The 15,137-nt window shown below is 35.6% G+C and overlaps 1 long non-coding RNA gene across 2 annotated transcripts in view; it reads left to right on the top strand.

Moving 5' to 3' along the window:
- Positions 1-124: 124 nt before the first annotated feature.
- LOC113491580 overlaps positions 125-15,137 on the top strand; it is a 30,526-nt gene continuing 15,513 nt past the window's right edge. For both annotated transcript variants that reach the window (XR_003400436.1, XR_003400435.1), the window contains exon 1: positions 125-363. This is a non-coding gene — a long non-coding RNA (uncharacterized LOC113491580). The remainder of the gene's footprint in view (positions 364-15,137) is intronic.

Raw genomic sequence — 15,137 nt, 5'->3', positions numbered from 1 at the left:
CCGACCCCGCAGCGGCAGCCCGGCGGGGCGCTCGCTTCCCGTCAGCCCCGCGCCATCTAGCGACGGGAAAAAGGGGGCGGCTTTGCACGGGAGCGGAAAGGAGAGGAGGAGGAAAAGGCTCCCATGCTCGCCCCAGCTCTCGCCTTCCCCGAAGCTGGTAAGAGCCGTTTGGATATCGCAGCGAGAACTCCGGAGTGGCTCGCAGCAGCGGTGCGTCTCCGGGGAAGGGGGCACGCCGTTCCTCCAGCTCTGCGTGCCGAGCTCAGAGCCCCGATAAACGCAAGGAACTATCTGTGGGTTTGAATTAAGATTCTGAAAACACCCGGTGTCTTCTTCACAGAGCTTGCATCAAGATAACAGAAGGTATTCCTCCTTCTAATTTACGATTGCTTCGGCTTAGTAATAGGAGCCTTCCGAAGGAATCATGAAGCAAATAGGTTCCTTTATACTTGAAGATCTTCTGACCCAACATCCCACTCCGATAACCTATTTTAGGCATATGCTAAAGAAACTCGAAACAAAAATAAACCAAATATATACTGAAACTTGAGAGGTAACTCTTTTCTATATTTTAATAATATGTTCAATATATATTAGCTTCTGTGCAAGTTCCCATGAAAAAGATGAACATTATCCATACTGCAGTCTCTAAGCTGTTCCTGTAAGAAATACTTGAAGTCTGGAGAAAAAAAGCTTTAAAAACGTTTAAATGTGTAAAAACTCCTAGCTTAGGAAAACTTGTGATGGTGATCGATCATATACATCAGATCATGTGGAAAAAATACCGCGTTAAAATAAAGGATACTTTCTGTAGTTTTACTGAAATAGTTTATTGGGTGTTTTTTGGTTTGGTTTTTTTTTTTTTTTTTTCCTAGCTCAAATGTGCATTATATCCTATTAATTAATCCATTAATTTGAAATTAATTGGTCAACTGTAGCTATTAAACTTCCAATGATGTAGATTTTCTTCTGCCATACAAAAGATTAGGGCTTTTTTGTGCTACAAAAAGACAGTCCTGTAGCAATTAATAAAACCCAATTTATGGTCCTGTCAGCTTGGCACTGAGACAATAATGCAGGACTTCCTTTCCTGAAAAATAATCAAATGAGGTTTCATTTTCAGCTATATGTTCTTTTTGTAATCAATAACTGCTCTTATTTTTTAATTTGCCTAGCTTTACAGAAAACAGTTACTGCTTTCAGTTGTTTTTTTCTTTGCAGATTTTCCAGAATAGAGTTCTTCACTTGCAACAGTTCCCCACCCCCATCCCCCCTCCCGAGATGAGAATGAGTTCCATTAAAGAATCACTTGGATTCAGATTGTTTCAGAGACTTATACATTTCATCAGGAAATGGAGAAAGAACCCAAACAAACCCTATACATTTGGCCAAGTGGGTATCAAGTACTGTTATAACATTGTGTCTGTTATAAATCAGACCTCTGAAACCAGTCCAGGTTCAAAGTCTTTTCTGACACCAATTGACTATTTGGAAAAATTATCACCTCACCTTAAATTTTTGTGGACAGCCTGTCTATCAGAGAGGTGTCTTTCAGAGAAAAACAGGTATTTTGGAAGGAAAAGAGAGAGTATACTCTCTTACCTTCTTGTTCTAACAGAAAGTCCATTAATATACTACTGAGAAGTGATAACCAGGATCTCAAACTTTGACAGCTTGCACCTTGTCTGACTGCGGTATTCCTTACTTTGTACATTGCAGAAAGCCTAAATTCTGGTACATAAAGTGTACCTAAATTATCAGTTCTTCTGAAGTCAAAATCCTGCCTGTGACATCATAACTATCCACCAAGAGATTGGTGTGATGTGGCAGGGAGCATTATGACTTTAAGCAGGGTCTTCAATGAGACAAAAATGCTATTTTCAAGCAAAGAAAATAAATCCTAGTAAATGTAGAAAAAGAAGAAAATGGTACAAAGAGGAATACACAATGGACGCTCGTATGAGCTCTTTCTTAACTGTTTCTGTAGTCACGAGCAGAAAGAACTCTCTAAGGATTAAAGAAGATAACAGCAGTGATGCATAAGTTTATATTAATGCGTTTATTTTTTTTCTTTAATAGTTTTAGAAGTATTTAGAACATCTGAAACCAAGATGTTTCTTTACAGACTGAATGTACATCCCCTCTTCCTAAATCCTCTAGTATTAGGTCTTTCCTCTTGAGAAGAAGGAACACTACAAATATTTAAAGCCACCTCGTAAGCCTTAACTTCAAGATTCAGCTATACATTGACTTTTTTTTTTCTTTACTCTTTAGCCTATAAGATGATTTCACAGTTCCTGCATTCTTATACTAATATTTTTGTACACTCAATATAAATGTATAAAATAATGCAGAAATAAGTGGTTGCTGAATGTATGCTATTTTCCCCCTTCTGGATTAGTAAGAATATCTTCCATTAAAAAAACCCATATATTTATCTACCATTTGGTCAAACAATGCAAAGGGCTTCTTATCTTTTTTTTTTATTTATAGGAACCAAAATTACTTACTCTTCAAAATACAAAAGTTTCTTCCAAAACCCCCTCTGGTTATTGCTAGCAGAATATTTGACGCGTCTGCCTCTTCTACCTCATGTCTTGTTTGTTTGATGGTCTGAGTGCTTCTGAGTCTGCGCAAGAGAGATTTGGGGTTTTGTGGTTTTGTTTTGAGGTGGGTTTTTTCAGTGGAGGGAACATTCCCTAGATCTTCTAAGTAGAAAAGGTCTGGTGTAAGGATTTATGGAGTGCTGATCACAGCCCCACTAAAGAACTGGGTCACGAGATGAAGAATGTGTCATAGAGAAAAAAAATATTTGATTCTATAATGCAAATTAAAAAATAATGCTTTTGTCTAACATGTAATTAACACAAATATGTATAGCCATAGTCTGCAGTTTTCTTGCATTCATAGATTTGGCTAAATCTAGCTGCTTTTTGTACTATGGGCCAGACAGAATAAGTGGGAGGCTTTTGATATGGGCATAATTTTCCAAAGACAAAAAGTCATCTTTCTGGCTTTTTGCTAAAATAGGCTCAGGTCACTCTGCAGTGCAAGTGCTGGTCGTCCTTCTTTCTGTGTAGAAAGATGGATTGCTCTGGATGTTAAAAAATGACCTCACTGGTCAAGGATTAAGACATACTGTGGGGGAACTGCACAATATACATCATTTCTTTTAAATTCTGAAGCCAACCTGAGAGTTAGTATGGCCATCATTAACCTAAAAAAAGACCCTTATTTCTGTGAAAAAGATTTTTTTATGCATTTGTTACAGATTCAGTGGATGGAAAAGGAAGGCAGAGCTATCAGCAGTGTGGTTTCTTTTTTTCTTAAATTGAGATTAAGTCAGTACTTGGAATCGCCTCAAGACAACCTCACATTCTTCCAAAGAAGGAGCTGATTTGATCTCAGATATCTGTACTTTATCTGCTCTAAACCAACAAATACTGATTTAGTAATTATATATGTTTTTCTTGATGTACAGGATATTATATAAAAGATTAATTCTATTAAACTATGTATTAGTCATATTAAGCTCTGGGAATTCCTCTTTCAATTAGTGATATATTACCCATCAATGAAATGGTAAATAAAAACTTTTAAAAATTACTTTAGATAAATACATATTTATTATTTTATAATTCATGTTTTGGCTTATGTAATATCTTTAAAGGAATAGTTGTTTTGTCCATATGAGGTCCAATTTCAACCAATTTAGTTTTAGGCACCTGTGCTACCTAATTAAGAGCCTGCTCACCCTGTCTTCCTAGAGTCAACAGAGAGAGAAACAACTGCAGAGAGCAATCCATCCTACTAGCAATATCAACATATGTAGGCAGGTGTGCATTGACTATAAAAGGCAGGCTGGGATGATCGTGGTCCTTAAATCAGGAGTCTTAGATACTATAAATTAGGCAGGATAATCCTGAGACTGAGAGCCTGAGCCAGTCTGATAAATCAGCATGAAAACTACCCTGGACTTCAAGTGCCTTTAAGGTCAGAAAGAGAAACTAAGAGTGAGTTGTTGCAGAAAACTAACTGCCTCCTAGAGTTCATACTCCCGGTTGCACTGAAGCACTTTGGGAAGTCTTCGATGAGGATGCCTCTTGTCAGACTCTGTGTCACTGCAGCCACATTTCTAATCACATGAAGAATCTCTAGTATCATCAGATACTCACCTTTCACTCCACAAGAAAAAAAAAAAAAAACAAACAAAACTCTTAGAATGTATAGCATGGATTAGAAACACTGTCTCATCATGTTGAAGTGTGAGCTACTAGTAAAGTACTTAGTTTCGACAAATCTCTGCATCAGTGTGTGACAACATGCCACTTCAACTACTTGGCTCTTTTAAGTATGTAGAGTTTGGTACTTTGCCCCTTTCTGTGTACTGAGTCTCTAATACATGAGTCATCATTTCCTTGAGGCAATGGGTAAAATAGATATCAGACATGATTTGTTATTTTATCTAATCTGGTTCTCCAAAACCAATGCACATAAAGACCACTTTGCATCTAGCAGACACTATCTGCAGAATTAACAGTCTATGATTCAGTCATGACCATTCCTTCATATGTTTCTTCTTGATTCAGAAGAAAGCCTGGCTAAACTGAAAGAGCAAAGTGGTTCAAAACATAAACAAAATTTATAAATCCATGTCATTTCAATAAGGGTGCTGAATCCTACCTTGCACATTAAACTGACATTATTCAGTAAATTCTCCAGTCTTACAGCAGTGAAAAGGATAATTCAGATGAGAATCTCAGTCTCAGCAGAAAGGAACTTACCTGGAAAAGTTTATCAAAGAGAGGTGCAAGATTTGCTAAACAGGAACTGATTGATTCACAGGGACTAACACTGAAAGGGACATGAGCGGTCTGTGGTCCAGTGTAACCAGAGCTGAGACAGACTGCTAGGGTGGTTACGAAGTCTTAGAGGACAGAATAAATTTTCACAGTCTTGGAAAATTTGAGCCCTTCCATTTTTAAATCAGGTTATTTTTCTCCTTTAAAAGTGTCCATAGACAAAGGCCAAGGTAAAAAACAAGTTAGTTTACATTTTAGTAGGTTCCAGATTCAAAGAATATAAAGAATGTTGCAGAAGAAACTTTCTCCCCCTTTACGTTCCTTACTCCAGGCCATCCATAGCCCCACTACCATCCTTGTCTATCTACTTATACTTGGAAAAAGTCACCTGATCACTGAAATTACTAAATCTTTGTTCCATTGGGATGATACCTGATAGAATAGATGCCTAATGTTGGCTGAATAAAGCAAGAAAAAGTTAGTTTCCATTATATTTGCTCCTGCTTTAATTAATATGGACAGTATTGCTAAAAATTTTGAAATTGTTGTAAATTTGTGGCAAATGTGGATAAGCAAAGCAAATTTGGTAAAACTAATACTTTTTCAGGAGTTCTCATTCGGATTTTTCTTACATCAGTCCTGGTAATGGATTTTGACAATATTTTGAGAGTTATAGATAAATTGAAACGTGATACCCTTTAGATTTTTTTAAAGTTTCTTTATTTTGCTGGCAGACCTTTCTCTGTGTTCTGCGTTTAAGGAGCTGTTTGCCTCATGAACAACAGATTGTACTGTAAAATGATTTAACAGCCAAAACAAAATAAAAAATATAGTGATTTTTTTTTTTTTTTTTTTTTTTTTTTTTAATTTCTACTCTATAGCATACTCACAGCATGGCAATCTTTCAATTAGTATCCAAACTTTACCATTTTAGATATACTTCTTTTTGTTTGTATTCCAGGAAATGTAGGGTTTGGATGTCAGCCACCTTCTGTTCCTACAAAAGCCTCACAACGATCAGTGGCTCCTTGCCTAATTAGTCCCATCTCCTCCCTTTCTAAACTGCTTTGTTACTAGATTGGATCTGCTATTCAGTACCTTACATGGAAGGTACACAAAGAGGGGTAATACAGCTCCAACTGAGAGCAACTGGAATTATATCCTACCTGTTTTTAATAACCTCTGTTCCAGCAAAGCTTCTACCATCTCGAGTCCCAGTGGCTTTACAGGAATCCTGTATGAAAGAGATGAGTATGTGCAAAACTATAGTTAATAGAAACAATGTGTCATTCACTTGCACAACTGAATACAGAATATTTTTCAGAAGTTAGTAGGTTGAATAAAGTTATTATCCTGCGTGACAAATTACTTCCTTAGTCCAACCAGCAAAGGAAGAAGCCTGGGGTCAGGCAGACTGGCATGAAGCAGGTAACTCTTCAAACCTAAGAATAGCTGGAGAGCTGCCTGTAGGGGCACTTTTTATGCCAGTAATTGCTAATAGCCCCTGTACCACAGTTCAAAACAGGGAATAGAAACCTTCTTTCATGTTAGTGATTGCTTTCTAATTGCATAAACAATGAGAAAGCAATCTTTTATAGCAAGCCACTTCTCCAGCTTAGGGAGAAAATAAAATTTTTGTGGCGTTCCTGGTGGCATTGCTATGGTGAATGTGGAGTCCAAGCTTCCAACAGGAAGAAAGTATGAAATGTCTTGGAGTCTGTCTGCAGAAGTGGAGCATTACTTATGACTACTTGCATGAAATTAATTTAAAACATTAAGCTGAAAAAAAAAATTAGAAAAACTAGCATTTTTTTTCATAACATCTAACTCAATTTCATTTTCCTGGAACATAAATGAGGGTAGAAGAGTGGATAGTTAACAAGTCCTGAGAAACATGTTAATTAGATGTGATGTCATCATATTAGTGGATGTCATCTCGACCTAGCAGCCATAAAATCCAGAAGTTAGCAGTCATAAAATCCAGAAATTATATTTGAAAACTGTGCTAAATTAACTCGTCATTATGCTCCACACGTTTCCAAAAGAAATATGTCACAGAGATACATTAGACTTATTCATTATTCAGCTTCATCACAAAGTTAAACAAATATTTTATTGCTTGATAAACAATACTTCACCTCAAGGGCAGTTTTCAGCAGAGGTTATTCAGTTATAAATTATGCTGCTAAGACAATCCGACAGCTTGCACAAAATTATTGCTATCCAAGTTAAAAGAAGTATGTTTCAATGAAATCATACTTGCTTCGTAAGGAAACTGTAGCTTTGTTTACCAATTTAAAATATTATTTTGATGTAGTATCATTGTTCATAAATCAAATAGCAAGATAATATCTAATTTGAATTACAACCTTTTTAAAGCAAGATAATAAGGAACAAAATCATCACAATGGCAGATCTTTATAGTTTCCTTCCGGTTGTGTATGTAGCATTTCTCAGTCACTTGAAAGAACTGCTATATATACTATAACATAAAACAGCCTCAAGACTACAGCAATTACAGTCTAGATATTTGACATACACCATATGATTTATTTTTTTTTTAAATAAATCTGTTCAATCTAATTCATGTTAAAGCAATAGAAAGCAGAAGGGTGAAGCACCAAGCAGTAGGGATGTTTCTGTAAATACAGCTCTGTTAGAAAAAACAACTTGAAACCGCTTGTGTGGCTCAAGGTCCCAGAATCAATGAGAGTTCTGTCATGGGCTAAAATCTGTTTGTATCTTCTGCTCTGCTCTTATCCACCTCTGCAAACCAGTCATATAATTCACAATGAGTTTGGTCATCTAATGTTACCTGTTATACTGAATGGAAATGTTGTCTAGATGGGACATCAAGCCTTCCAAACTCCATACCATACTCTTTTAATTCATCCCCCAGTTATAACAATTAGGACAAAACATGGAAAGCTTTAAAAAAATGAGTAGTACTGTGTGCAGTATAACTAATGATGTCTGGTTTCCCTCCTGTATCTGATATCTAAGAAAGGGTGATCTCATAGACCTTTTGAATAATAGCAGGGTGTCTCTTCTCCATCCACTTGCCAGTTCTCATAAAACTGCTTATGTTTGGGCTCTTTACCCCTCTAAAATTATGTTCAAGTGTTACTGTGAGTTTGACAGACAGACTGACATAGAAGATGATTGCATTCACTCAGTTTTGGAAATTTACTCAATTACCTAGAAAACCAGGCTACAAATTGCCATCTCTTCTTATTTTGATATGTTAATTCTGAGAATTTCTAGCCATCTTACTGTAGAAAAGAGAGATCTGGACATGCTCTTTTCCAGTCTCTTCATTACGGACTTCCATATTTCTCTCCCTGTAGGTGAAACTCTGGTTACATTGGGCAGTTACAAGGAATAGCGTGAAGGTTGCTCTTGCCTGGTTGTCATGCCCCTAAACCAAAAGAATTACAGTTGAGAAACGGGAATCCTTCTGCAGCTTTTCCACAGCTACTAATGTAAACAACTGCAGCTTCTAGCCCAGAGGTGTATATAGATCCAGATCTGTTCTTGAACAACAGCTCTTTAGTGGGATATCCCCTGCTTAGACCCTAGTCCATGCCAACTCAAACACTTTGTAGATTATGGGGATCTCAGGAGAAAATTCGGTAATAGACTTGTGTGTGTATGTGTAGGTCTAATGAAGAGGAGGTTTAAGAGAACGTTATAATAAAAACCAAGCTCAATTTAGTTTATTAATTATCACAATAATGCTAACAAGATGAGAGTAGTTATTGGGAAGAAACAAAGATATTTAACTTGTAAAGGTCCTGGTAATTGCTGCCATCTGTTTCTGAGTTTGGGAATAGCCTGAAAAACACCCATTAAGATTTGATGTGGAAGGAACTGTTGGCATGGTTAATAAAAAACATACCTATGGAACCTGTTACTTGATGCAGTTTACATATTGGGGATTTGCCTGATTATCCTCAGGCTAGCAGAGATAGGGAGGTGGCAGCTCCAGGTGAATGCAACATGGTCACAGAGGAGGAAATTACAAACAAGGTAATAATCCACCCCCACCCCCTGCCTCCCCCCATTTTCCAGTGTATAACAACTAAGTAGTCTTGTTAGTATTGCCTTGTTAGGAAATACCTTGTCAGTATTGCCTTGATAACAAATAATATATACAGTTCTTGGTCTGGACAGTCTTGTTGCATTCTGTTATCACTGCATGTTGCTTAGAATAACAAAAAAAGATCGGAGTGAACTTCAGAAAGTTTGGATGAGTATAGAGTTCAGTATTTCCAAGATAAAATCTATGCCCTATCCCAGTAACTTTTAGAATTGGAAGAACAGCAGTTTTAAAATCCCACATTTCCCTAAACCATTTCTAGTCTATGAAAATATTAAAGGGAAACTCTTTAGTTATTTTCTTGCTATTTCTTCCTATTTCCTGCCTGTTTTCTTCTTTTTTCTTCTATTTTGTGGTTGAGGCCATTGAGCAACTTTTCGTAGTTTTTATTGTCATATTTTCAGTGACATTTCATGAATGTTTAAGTGCATTCAGACCTTGAAGACCAGAGAGTGAATGAGCCATCTTTAGATATGGCAACAATTTGAACTGTCATTGCCAGGCATTAGAAACCTAATTTTGAACTAATGGTGAGCACCTCCTGCAAAGTGCCACACACCTCCTGGTCTTAATGAAATTAATGAAATTAAGAATGCCTATCATCTCACAAGAGTAAGTTCTTATTTACCACCCAAGAAGAGGCCAGAATGGGTCATAATTATGAAATTTAAGCCCTTGTTTGTCATTCCTATTAACTTTAACACCATCAGGAATGGGTCCCTTATGAATTATGTATCTATTTTCCTTTTACTGCCACGTGGGTAAAATTACAGCTCAGAATGTAACTGCCTATGTGTAGATGGCTTTTCTTAGTCAGCATCAAGATGTATTGGTCCATGATGCACTGTTTAAATTATATATGTTAATGTTTCAATCATTAAATTCATATAATACCTGACAAGATGATTCCCTTTTTGACTAATATATATGTACAGTATCAAAAAAAAAAAAAAAAAAAAAAAAAAAAAAAATTAAAGGCATAAAATATCTAGCATTTTAACATTAAAATACAATAAAACCAACTCAAAATTATGCTTACAGAAAAAAAAAATATCCCAGTAAGGATGCTTGTATATCTTAATTATAGAAAATTTCCTAGAATTAATTTGCCATATATGAAACACTCCACAATGATCAGACTCCATATTCTGCATGCAATATTAAGCAGGGAGATTCAGCAAGGAGTGGTTTTACTGTTGCAAGCCACATTCACTCTAGTTTACACTGCTGAACTTCTGATTAAAGCCAAAGAAGTAAACAGATTTAGTAGAATTTAAACTTGTGTAACTGGGAGAATTTTAATACCTTCACTTTTGTTGGTGTATCATGAAAAAGGGTTATTTCAAAAGTAGAACTACTAGTTAATATAATTTGTATCACAAAAGATATCTTTCTACTATGAAAGAAGCACTTTTTCTACTGTAAATATTTTCCTTTTCTCTTTTCTTTGACTAACAGCAACAAAGAGCAATAAAAATTCATGTTTCTTTTTTCTTTCTAAAGACACAATGTCAGATCATAAGTGTGCCTGCCTTCTGAATTCATAATCTCCTACTACGTTTCATTATATATGGAAAGATCAAATACAATATCTGGTTAAAGGCAGTCAGCCTTTCAGGAAATTACAAAATCTAGTGTTATGTTTGAGTAATAGATATTTTGCTATTTGGTTTGGTAGAATGTAAATATCATGGTTCTAAGTAAAATAAAAACGACATAAGGAAAAAATTGTACATGCATACACTTTTATAGAAAAGTAAGAAATATACATGTTAGTGTCATTTTAAGCTTGAACTAAAAAATATTTCTGTAACCAAGTACATTTTTCATAGTAAAACTATAAAGATAGATTACTGCTGTTGCTTTCTGGGTTTCTTTGTTTTGTTTTGTACTGGACATGTAGTAGACAAGCTGGTAGCTTTTCAAATAAAATAAAGTATAGTTGGTAGTAGAACCGCAAATAATAGGTTTTACTTTTTTTTTTTTTCCACTTCACTGCCTGAACAGAAAAATTAAACCAACCCAAACCACTGTTTTATGTTGACCCAGAGCTAAAATTAATTGATTGTGCTACTAAAAGAATGAAAACAAATTATTAATAAAATTTTGTTAGAAACATTTAATTTGTTTTTTTACATTATTTTTTAAATGTTCCCTAATTTTGGCATTGAACAAAGCAAAAAGTAAATGCAAAATAATAGAAAAGAAATGTCTTACCTAGAAAATGAAAAAAACCCCAGATTTTCAGATTCAACCTTTCAGCCAAAACTGTTAAAAGTTATTTCAACACAAATGCTGGATTTTTTTCAGAAAATGGACTTTGTGGAAAAAAGGTCACAAAAACCAGATTTATCATTTGCTGAAGACTTCTCAAAACTCATTAATTAATTGAGGCTGTGATACAGGTTTCTCTGGTAAATTGAATATTTAAATTTATATCCTGTATTTGGGTTTGAGTCTAGTGACAGCTAATACAAATTTGCTGTCCTAAGTACCATGAGCTTCAGCAGAGTTTTGTGTGGGCACAGGAATGTTCCGTACAGAATTCTTACTGAAGGACCAAGGCCTGATTTTAAAAATTTATGATTCCTCATGTAAGGACCCATGTGTAAACATGAATGTGTCCACAGTGAGTGTTGTCTTCAGAAAGGAACCCTCAGAGTATGGTAGCTAACTAAAAATCTGTAGTTATTTGAAGCAGAAGCTGCTTCCCTTGCAGCTCTACGCTATGCTGATCAGTTAAGTTTATAATTGGGAAAGCTAACATTTTTTTAGACTTTGAACCTCCCTGTAATTGTATACATGATTAATGTTACACTCTTGAACAAGTATTTTGAACCATCCAGAATATCTGCATTATTTTCAGAATGGTTATATATGTAAACTTACTTGTGTTTTGGACACTGTTTACCTCTGGTTTTGTACTGGCTGAGTATTTAATGGTTTACAGTACAACTAATATATTTAATAAGATAACGAGGGTTCTGATTATACTTCTGCAACTCTTACTCCTTGACGCAAAGTCTTTCTCCTACCGGGTAAGTAAGATTAATTTGTAATCCTGTGTGCTTACTTACATCTCCCACAGTGTTCAAAGTAGGCTAAATATGTAGCCTCTCTAATACAATTTGGGTGTAAATTCTAAAAATTAAACACTCTTGTCCATAAACTGCTGCCTCCCATTAATGATATGTCTGTGTCTAACAGAAAAGATTGCCTTACTGTATCGTTCAGAAAAACACATGACATAAAAAGCTCCAGGTGTACTAGTATCAACTGTAAAGAGCATATTTTATTACCAGTGGCAATAGGAAATCCTAATAATATTTAGCACTGTGTTGTGTATGAACTACTGAATATTGTCCAGTGAATCTTTAGGTATTTGACATGTACAAATATTCACAATCCCGTGAGGTAAGCAAGCAAAAGGTAATTCTTGAGATGACACATGCTTATTTGATGGTATTGCAAGGTTATAATGAAGTCTGTTAGAAAGGTGAAGTATTACCAGGGTTAGTAAAGAATCAGCCCTGGGGTGGAACCTGAAGAGAGTTGCAGAGGCTCTCTAGAGGCACACTGCCAGATGGGATGCATGTTACCCAAGTTTAACCATCTAAAAATTAAGAATTTATTCTAAGATAGTAGTCTTAAATTCCTTTTATTGTCGATAGAGAAAGGCAAGCAATTACATCTCCTCTTCATTTGTAGAATCTTTCAGTGTATTCTTCTTTACTCTTACTATTTGTAATACTTTCGCATAAAAGAATAATAGTAAAACAGATGCCAGGAGATTTTTATAAGATATCTGTAAAGCTCTTTGGTATCAAAAGTAGTTCTGTGAGAGCAAAAAGACATGCTTAAGATATTCCTTACTTTGTTGAGTTATAGAAAAGGTCATGTACTAAAAAGTGAAACATGGCGTCACAACTGAAATAGTCTACTGATGTACTGCAAAGCTCTTTATATCATGTGTCCTAAGTCAGCATCCTTTCCATGTCATGTAATCGCTGTTAAAGAGTCGTATGCTATTGCATGGAGCTTCTGTGCATTTAACACAATGTAGAAAAGGGAAAATATAGTTGTCTTTGATAGGATTAAATTATACATCTAATCCTTTTTGTTCCAGATGTCAATACATAAAAGTCATATCAGAGACTCAAATGCAGAACCTCATGCATAATTTTAATCCCTCATCCTGTGCTGTAGGTTACAGATCTGGAAATTATAGCATATAAAAGCTTCTAAAAGTGGATTCCTTTCTCACAGCTTTTAAATCCACTACTGTTAATAGTAAATATTTTACTGAGTTATTTTGGAATACCCCGTGTGAGAACTAAATGAATTGCAAATTGATTATACAAAATGACAGAGGGAGTTCAGCATTTCATGGCAGGTGAAAAGCATGTCACACGTACAGACTTTCCATCTGTGACTGCATACCTAGACAGTGCCAAACTGAAAACTAGGCAGCATGTAACAGCTGAGAAGACAAAGTGTGATGTGCATTTAATTTTACCAGTAGAACTATCACATGCCACAAACCACATCAACTCCTATTGCTAAATATTTCATTTATGTATGGATATATATACATACATATATATTTTATATATATACACACATATATATGAAATATACACATACATATTGCTTGTTTGGATATATTGTATTTCTTCATTATAGGCACAATCTCGTGTTACTGTAACAGCTGTATATGGTACTGTGCATGTTTTGCAGGTGCCAAATGACAAAAATCTATATAAATTCTAATTTTCTAGTGCACAGAAATCCCTCACTGCATGAAAATTACAAAAAAAAAAAAAAAAGCAAATTGAAATCTATGTATCTATTTGGTTTTTAGACCACCAGTCTCTCAATAAGAAATAATAAAAAGACTGTGCTTTTGAGGAGCCTGAAATGCTTTATGCTTTGCTGCTGCAAATTTAGTCAGCAAAAGCAGCTGAACTCATCTAAAACTCATTTCTGAGTTGTGCTGACATTAATGAAACAAACCATGATACTGGTGAAAAACAATGACAGAAAGAAAAAAGTATTTTAAGTTTCATTGAAAAATAAAGACAGAACATTTGTCAAATGGGAACAATTTGTGATTATTAGAATTTTAAAACTAATCAAAGTTTAAAATAATCATACTTCAGGTACTCAGCGGATCACAGGTAGGTGACATTTATTGCAACAAGAGATTAAAAAAGATCTAATTTATTACATCAGGATCTAAAAAATATTCTAAAGGTGACAGAATGCATATACCCCCAGACTTTTTGCCAAGGCTGGTGCAACATGGCTGTGATTTATTTTCTGCTCAGATTTCTGCAGATTTCAGATCCTATGGCTGTCTAGTGATTTGCCACATTCATAATAGAGTAACCACTGCAAAGCAGCTAAGGGAGCTTTCTGGAGATCCTTGATGTATACACCTGGCAGATGCTTGCACTAGATCCTCACAAGGTAATCTTACCCTCTAGGATCACTGGATCACTTTTCCCTGTTTTCAGTCTGGCAGCCCACACAGATGAGTAGTTCATCTCTCAGGTGAAAGCTACTGGTGGTCACATGGAGTCCTTTGTCAGCTGGAGGACCTGAAAAGGTAAAAAGGGCAGAAGGCACTTCGATGTTCAAGAGTAATGCTTGTCTCTGTACTCAACACTTCCAGGAAAGACGCTGGAAATCTTGTCAGTAAAATTCCTGACCAAATCACTTTTTCATGGATAATTGGAAGTGAATAGGGAGGGAGTACTGAGGAGGAAGAGGGGAGCAAAATGGACTTCAAGGCAAATAAGTCCATAGAGGAGAATGAGGAGGGAGAGAGATGGGAAGGGTTCCTTGGTGGGGTAGGTAAATGCACAGGTATGTGTATAAAGAAAGATAGACCATTCAGAAGTCCATCTTAATGACGTCGCCTAGAACCTCTTTATTTTCAGAGTTTATCTGCCAGCTTTCAGAAGAAAAAAGAAAGGAATTGTGTGCAAATCTTTTATCATGGAATTTTTAAAGCCTACTCTTCTCCTTGCTTTGATGAAAAATGTATTTCATGGCTTCTCATAAACCCAATCTGCCTTACTTGGGTTACAGACATGCCCCTCTGATTTTGCATTTATGGCAATGTAATTAGTGGGAAGTGTATCTTCCCCCTTCTCCTCTTACTTTGTGCAGGCCTTGAATAAATATTTGTGTTCTCTTTTTTTTATATATATATATATATATATATATATATA

This window comes from Athene cunicularia (assembly GCF_003259725.1).
Source record: "Athene cunicularia isolate RWA chromosome 1 unlocalized genomic scaffold, athCun1 chr1_part2, whole genome shotgun sequence".
NCBI lineage: Eukaryota > Metazoa > Chordata > Aves > Strigiformes > Strigidae > Athene > Athene cunicularia.
The sequence above is the reverse complement of the archived record's forward strand: the minus strand, read 5'-3'. Positions and strand labels throughout refer to the sequence as shown.